Source organism: Pteropus medius, unplaced genomic scaffold (assembly GCF_902729225.1).
Source record: "Pteropus medius unplaced genomic scaffold, Ma_sr-lr_union100, whole genome shotgun sequence".
In the NCBI taxonomy this organism is placed as follows: domain Eukaryota; kingdom Metazoa; phylum Chordata; class Mammalia; order Chiroptera; family Pteropodidae; genus Pteropus; species Pteropus medius.
In genome coordinates, this window is record NW_024344371.1 from 10,411,376 (window position 1) to 10,420,024 (window position 8,649).

An 8,649-nucleotide genomic window follows, 5' to 3' on the forward strand; every position below is an offset into this window, starting at 1 on the left:
AGTGGTGTTGGGAGAGCTTCTGGGTTGGTGAACACATTGAGGTGGGAAGGTGGTACACTTGGAAAGGGCATGGAAGCTCTGTGCCATCCCAATACTCACCCTATGCACCTCTTCCATCTAGCTCTTCCTGAATATTCCTTATAATAAACCAGAAAGTAAAGTGTCTTCCTGAGTTCCAGCAAACTATCAACCCTGAGGAGGGGGTTATGGGAACCTCTGAGTTATAGCTAGTAGGTCAGAAGTACAGAAAGTCCAGGGCTTTCCATTGGATCTGAAGACTGGGGTAGTCTTGTGGGGCTAGGACCTTGACCTGTGTGATCTGACACTAACCCCAGGTAGATAGCGTCAAAATTTAATGGAATTGTAGGACGCCCAGCTGGCCACAGAAAATTGGTTTCGATGTGAGAAAACACACACACATTTTGTGTAAGGGTTTAGAGTACAAAACAAAAGTACTATTTTAAGAATGGATTCAGGGGAGGTAAGAGTAAATGGGGTAATGGCAGTGTGGGTAAAAAATAATATTAAAATAAAATATCAGACAACTTAGATTTAGCAGTTGGAATCAACAAAACTTGATGGTTGGTGGAAATGGTAATGAGAAGAAGGGAAGCAATAAGGGTAAATCCTGGGTTTCTAGTTTGGGTAACTGAGCTTAGGAAAACCATTTTTGGAGATGGGGAACACTGATGAAGCAAGATCAGGTCTTAGGGGTCAAGAAGGGGAAATTAGAGTATCCAATATATAAGAGGAAAGACAAGATAGGCATTTAGAAACAAAGTTTGGACTGCATTAGAATTTGGGAGTGGTCAGCCCAGAGATGTGTATGTCCCCAGACCCCACCTCCTCTAACTGCAAAGTAAGGCCACATCTCCTTGAACATCTAAATTGCTCCATTCTTTCCCAGAGCTCTCTTCTAGAGATAATCAAAGTCTCTTGAGGCTGCTCACACTAGCCCAGCTCTCTCAATCCTCACGTTACTCTTGCTGCCACCAGAGTAAGGGCGGAGGACTCAGATGTGCCCCTCTAGGCAGGTCTCCACCATGACTAACTTCTCTGTGGCCAGACCTACAGGCTGCCTCCAGCACCTGCTCCCTAAAGGGCAGAGTCAGAGGCCAATGTTGTTGCCACCAGTGGAAGAATTGCTTGAATGCACTGCTTGGCGTCTTTCCACTGGGCGAGGCGAAGTGACTAACCTGATGGAAGTTTGCGAAGAACTGGGAATGCAAGACCCATATTTGCCTATGTTCTTGGGAATCAGCTACCCACAAGGAGCATCATTTTGGCTGCTCCTCCCAAGGCTGGCTCTTCTCCCCATGCCCTGCCTGGTCCAGCTCTGTCTGTGACCAAGAGAGAAATTCTGCCTAATTCTGGGCTTTGAGATGAGCAAACCCATTTGAATAACAGACATAAAATACATCATGCCCCTTGCCAGTAAAAAGGTGGCATTTTGGCCCATTGTAGTATCTAGTACATAACATTTATTACTTGCCGTCTCTCCATAATAAAAACTAGATGTGCACATCATGTTTAAGGGTTGCTTAACAGTCCTCAATATGATATATCATAATTTAACCAGACCTCTACGTACCGTCGTTCATCTTGTTACAATTTTTCTACTATTTTAAGCCACATCTCAGTTAATATCCTTGAACATACAATTTTATACAACTGTCTATAGTCTAAGAGTGGAACTGCTGGGTCAAAAGGCATATATATTTTTTGTTTGCTTGGTATAAGATTGTTTTTAAATATTGATACATCTTGTTTGAGACAACATACACTTCTACCAGCATGAAGGTATTAGTCTTTTATTGCTGCATAATAAATTACCACAAACTTAAAAGCATAAAGTTTCTGTGGTCTGAAAGTGCAGGTATAGCTTCCCTGTGTCCTCCACTCTGGGATTCACAAGGTTACAGTCAAGACGTCAACTGGGCTGCATTCTCATCTGGACACTATCAACTAGGGAAGAGTTCTCTTCCTTGTCACTGTTTGACTGAGGGTCTGGCTTCATAATGGATGTCCGTGAGCGGCTGCCCACAGCTTTTAGAGGCCACCCTCAATTCCCTGTCACATGGCCCTCTCCACAAAAAGTTCACTGCATAGCTCTTGGCTTCTTCAAGGCCAGCAAAAGAATCTCTCTCTTCAGTCTGCCAAGATAGTCTTATAAAAGGTAACATAGCCCAATCTCGTCTGATTTTGGAAGTTAAGCAGGGTCGGGCCTGGTTAGTACTTGGATGGGAGAGCACCTAAGAAGACCAGGTGCTATAGGCATAAAAAATAAAAAATAAGGGATTGTAAGTTGACAAGGTACTTGCAATCTGTTGCCTCACCTAAAAAAATTTTTAAACTTTTTTTTAAAAAATACATTTTAAAAAAGGTAACATAATCATGGAAGTGACATCCCCTCACTGTTGTCACAGAAGCAAATCACATGTCCTACCCACTCTCAAGGGGAGGGGATTGTAGAGAACATAACACCAGGGGCAGAGATCACGGGGCCATCTTAGAATTCCGCTTACCACAATGAAGGTGCCCAGCTCCCCATGCCGATCGTAGATTATCAACTTCTGCCAATCTGATAGGTAACAAAAGCTATCTTGTTTTTATTGGCATTCTTTGATTACCAGTGAAGCTAAATATCTTTTTATATGTTTAGTGGATATTTCCTACTTCTTTTGTGACATTTTTGCTCTTTGCCCAAATCAACTATCTCTTTATCTGCAATTCAAAACATTTTTTTAAATTCTAAAAATCTTAAATTATTCGCAACCCATTTATTAACATAATCTGGCTTAAGCTAAACTCATTTGTCAGCAAAACTTTCTCTGGACTGATGTAAAGCTATTTTTAGCTTTATTTATTTCATTTAGTGTGAATATTCATGTTATCTCAATGCAGACCTAAAAATGTATTTGATTAACTGCATGCCACCCTGGATCTCACTGGGCATATAAAATAATACATATTATTTACCTTTCTAAAGCCACCCAAAATAGAATTCTGAAATATTGGTAGTCCCAAGGGTTTTTGATAAGGAGTTATGGAACTCTATTTCTTATTGATTCCTAATCCAAAAGAACATTTTGGATTAGGAATCAATCCAAACAGTGCCGGTGTCTCCCCATTTTGTCATGTTCCAATCTATCGTATGGTACCACAGGCTTCTTAAATTAGTAATTGATTCATGTTCATTTCAAAACATTTTAACAGTGATTATAACAATGGTTCTTAATCCTTACAAGTCAATGATGACTTTGAAAATCTGAATAAAGGGATGGGAAAGCTCCTCAGGAAATTTATATATAATTTTGCATATAATTCCATGTTAAAAACCTCTGCTTTCTATGCTCTTCCTGGGAACTTTTCATCCTTTGACTTCATTTATTATCTGTCTATGACTCCCAAATACATATACATATGTATATATAATACATGTCTATATCTATCTACATATCTATCTATATATCTATAGATATCTTCAGCTCAAATCCATTTCCTGATTATATCTCCATATTCACACTACTAAACATCTCCACTCAAATATTTCACTACTATCAAGCTCAACATAACAAAAACTGAAATTATTTTCTCCTATGCCAAACCCATTCATCTTTTTATATTAATTTTTAATGACTAGAACCACTAACAACTCAAACGAGTCAGCCAAAAATCTAGTCAGCAACCATGACTTCCATCCTTGATATCTTTCAATTTTCTCCACTTCTCATCTCCATTGCAACAAACTTAGGTTTGGCCACCATGCATTGCCTGAATTACTCTAACAGCCTCCTAAATAGTTTTTCTTAAAAGTTTTTAGTCCCTCCAATCTATGGTCAACATTGTAACCAGGGTGATCTTTCTAAAATGCAAATCCGATATCACTTCCTCACTTAAAACTCTTCAATGACACCCTACTACTCTCAAAATAATGTCCATATTCCTTAACGTGGCTCACGAAGTCCTTGATCATCTATGACCTACTTAATTCCTGCATGGTCACCCCTACCCTGATCTTTCCACCACTGCCCCAGTCCCTGTACTAGTGAATGTCACCACTTACCAAGGCGCTCAAACAAAAAAAACTGGACTCTCTCCCCCATCTCATCCTCTAAATCTAATTAGTCACCACACCCTGCTGTTCGTATCTCCAGTGCTAACCACCTTGGTCCAAGTTACCATCTTTTCCTCATCTGGACTACTAAACTAGCCTTCTCTCATTGATGAGAGAATAAAACAACAGATAGTTCTCTGAATAGCTTGACCTACTAGGCTTAATAGACTGTAAAAATGTTTGTGTAAGAACATATGATATGCCCTTAAAAACCCTGGTGAATTTTTAAGAATCATGGAAATTAGAGTTTCCATGTACACTATTTTTTTTAAAGCCACAAGAGCAAGGCTTTATGTATATTCAGAAGACTGAAAGTTGACAAGCAAAAAAACAAAAACTAAGAAAAAAATTATGCTTTAACTAAACCATAGAACTATTTTATTGCTCAAGGTAAATTCAGTAAAGAAATATAAAAGGACTGAGATTTTAACCTGCTTGAAAGCTAACAGGTTAGCCTATTATTAACTGTTTCATGGATGCTGACAGAAGACATGAGATTCTTGGGTAAAAGACAAAGGTCTTCGTTGCCCACAGCAACAGCAGTAGCTGAAGTATAAGCATTTTCTTGTTCTGGTTCCTCAAGCTCTAATTCCCACAGGGAGACACAAAGTTAGGTGATAACTACACATACAATAGGCTTCATTACAAGCGAGAGCCCTTGAGCTTAGAGAACCCAAACCCTTTCAAACTGGAGAGTAAGCATGTCTGCCCTTTGTCCAGTGGTAAACACTATATATTCCAAGTTTCTAAGCAAACCTACCCCTCGCTCTAAAAGGAGACACTACATCTTCCAAGGCTGTTCCCTTTATAAACATCGTTTAAAAGATAATCTGGAACAAATACAATCAGAACCACTGTTCCCAAGACATGCAGAAACATGACAGGTCCACAGAGAGCTATTTCCCAATAATAACCGCTCCCCAAACACACTCATTTCTACACATGATTAAGCCACTCCAGCAGCCACTCTAATTAATCTGACTAACAGAGGCTGGAACCAAATCAACTTGTCTAACACAGCATTTAATTAAGACTACTACTATCAATAGAACTCCATACAGCAGAATGAGGCTATCCTATATTGATCTCAATCATGGCGCCGAGAATCCTAGAACCAACTTAACAAATCCCATAAACCAACTTAACAAATCCCATAAACCATCAGGCTCTACCCTAAAAGGCCAAGTGGCTTCTTTTCTTTTTTCAAGTTTCTGTATTTACCTTTCCACTTGACCTGAGGTATTAATCCAGACACAGAAAGATATTATAGAGATTGCACAAACTCCACCTTGGCCAATGAGAAGGAAGTCTAGGGCAATTCTCTCATCCATAACAACTTTGGGTAATGAGCTGAGGCCAACCTGAATTCCTTCCAGGACTAAGGCAGTGTCATTAATCGCTTCAGCTAAAATCATGAATAAATTTCGTACTACCTCTTCTAATTGGATGACTCCTGTTATAGGGATAAATGCCCACAAGGAGTGCATAAATAATGAATCAGTTATCTTTCCAGAAAGCCTCATTTTACAGAGATCTCTGCAGTCATCTGAAGGGCCACATGATCTATCAGTGGTGTTTCCTTAAACACTCAAAGGTCTCTTATGATTGTCCCAAAGGTGTTTTCAGGAAAGGCAAGTTAACTCCTGACTTCTGCACAAGAAATAAAGTCCAGAGGCACACAGGATGTCCCTGAAAAGAAAATGTTTGCACTTGTTTGCTTCCTCAAGTGTATCTATATCATTCAAAGGGCATAGAGGTTGACAGTTCCTCCAATGGTCAGTCTTAGTTGTTTCCCCGTTCAGTTTGAATAATTAAATCTAGTTCCTATTTTTGGAGGCTTTGCCTAAGGGTTGTCAGTCCAAACTGTCCTGTCTGTCCATACCACTAGAAAGATAGCATTCATTCACCACCACCACCCTCACCCCCAGAATGACTGAACAATGGCTATTGGAATGGAAGATATCCAGAGGTATTAATCGGTGTTTTGCATGGAAGACGCAGAAGCTAGGGCTATCCTCCTCTTTATCTGATAGATTTCTTGGTAAGGTCAAAGGGAATGGCAATCAAAATCATAGTCAGAGACATCTGGAAGTGGGAGAGGGAGATGGCAGGTTTGGCAGTCAGTTCTCTTCACGGTGCTTGCAACAGTTTGGAAGGGCCACGCCAGGGCATTTTCCTTCCGAGGAAGGATCTAGGGTGGCTCTGAAAGACAAAATGTTATTAGAGTCCCATCCTCCCCGCCTCTTGGGGTCTAAAGTGTTGGAGCTGTTGCTCTCTATCACTACAAAACCAGTTTGCCCAACCCAGTAGCTGTAACTTCACCTTTCTCCCGATAATCTCTACTCACCCTCAGACCTTTCATTCAGAAGAGTCAGGTGCAAAAGGGATAAGGCATTTTAGAAAACTTACAGAAACTCATCATGCCACCCATGTTGGCCTGCATAAAGCACTGGGTGACTCACAAGGTAGTCTACTCAGCAAGTGGTGATCAGCCTTATGATACGATGCTATATCAATCCAACAAGAGAATCCAGGTGGCTGAGCCAGTGTGAAAGCCTTAGACCCCCTTTTGGCTGGGCTGCCTACTTAACCAGTCTGGGGCTACCACAAGTGAAAAGAAAACATCATGCGCAGGAACAGTGAGGGAGAAAGGCCCAAATTTTAAAATAATAGATCATCCTGATCATTAAGCAGGAAGTGGCTGAAATGACATAATCCCTTTCTGAGCACAGCCACGTTCGGTGACCAAACTGCCTTATTAAAGTGTGTGGACCAAGAAGAGATGAGGAAGCTAGAATCAAAAATCTATTTGAATTGATTTTGAGGAGGCCATTCCAATACTCAACAGATGCCTGTGAATGATAGGGAGCATGACATGTCCATCACATACCTTGACTATCAGCACACTGGTGAGTAGCTTTTGTAATAAAAAGCATACCATCATCAAGCCATCAACTGTGCAAAAAGCTGAAAACATGACACAGATTAGTTTCAAAGGCCACAACAGAGTGGCTGGAACTAGCTGATTAGGCTGGAACCTAACTGTAAGCCAAAATTGAACCTTATTGTAAGCGAAAAAAGTGTCATCAGCAGTAAGGCACAACAGGTAGCCCTGAGAGCAGGTCAAAGATCTGATATATTCAATCTGCCAAGAGCAAGGAGATGGGGGTGAAGGCCCATGCTATGTGACCCCTCTCACTAAACCTCTTTTGGTAGCAGTCACAAGTCTGACTTGCCATGATAGCCTCTGCATCAGAAAAAGGGTCCTTTACTTTGTACTGAGCTTAAGAGGGTGAATGTGTCACCTTGTCCAGTATGACAATGCACCCAGGCAGAAATGTGTGGCATGTCTCAATGTGAACAGCAGCTCGATACCAGAGAACTGGCCCTTATGGGCATCTACATGAGTGACCCAGTCTGATCAACAGCTGTGATTTATCACATTTTGCAGCCCCAAAGAGAGGTGTCATTAACCTAACAATCTGTAGTTTTCCAAGGAACAGAACAAACTGCTAAGCCATTAGCTACTGCCCAGAAGTCAATAAAATGCAACAAATTTTATCGAGGGGAGTACTGGACAGGGCTGTGAGAACAGCCTTAAGTTCTGCACAGTGAATGGAGCGACTGTGCCCATGTTTGGCTCTGCAGAGGTGGTGCTAAGGCTGGACAGCAGCACAAGCTCACTGGGCCCTACTGGGTTTAAGCCTAGGCAAACTGTCAGTGAACTCAGCCATGGCACTTAGGGTAATCTCTGTGGATTGATGTTCCCACCAAACCAGCAGTTTTGCTTCAGGGAGAACAAGAACAAAAGCAAGTTTACCATAGGCCAATTGATATAAATGAGTTAATTTCCTATGCCATACTTCTGTTCACAAAAACTCACCAAACTCCTAAAGATCTGAACATTTCTAATATCAAACATTAAATAGATGTGAACTGTACATACATTTAAGAAAGATGAATAAAAACAAGTATAATTCTTTGCCAACTCACCCATTCCAGTCCAGGGTCAGGTGGCTGGAGTCTATGCTGGCAGCTCAGAATACAAGGCAGGACACTCCCCTACCCCGACCCCCGGACAGGATACCCTTCCACAGAGCCACTCACACACATACCCACACTCATTCATATTGGGACCACTTCAGACACACCAGTTCACCTGATGTGCACGTCTTTGGGATGTGAGAAGAAACTGGATTCTCCAGAGAAAACTCACACAGACATGGGGAGAATGTGCTAACTCCACACAGACAGTGGCCTCAGCTCGGAATCCTCTTCCTCATCGTTATAGTGAAATGACATTGAACAAAATTATTCAAGGACCTGCTGTTTACAATTATCAGGGGAAGCTACGACTTCACGTTGAATAGGCCCAAAGGGCGTCATCCAACAGGGTCACATTAATTTCCTCTCTCCATTGCAGAAATTGCCCAAACTCTATCAGTTGAATATGGTGCCCGCTCCTCCCACAGGACTGGATGACGACTTGGATGGCTATATCCAACAGAGCCATGAAAGTTTGAATAACCCTC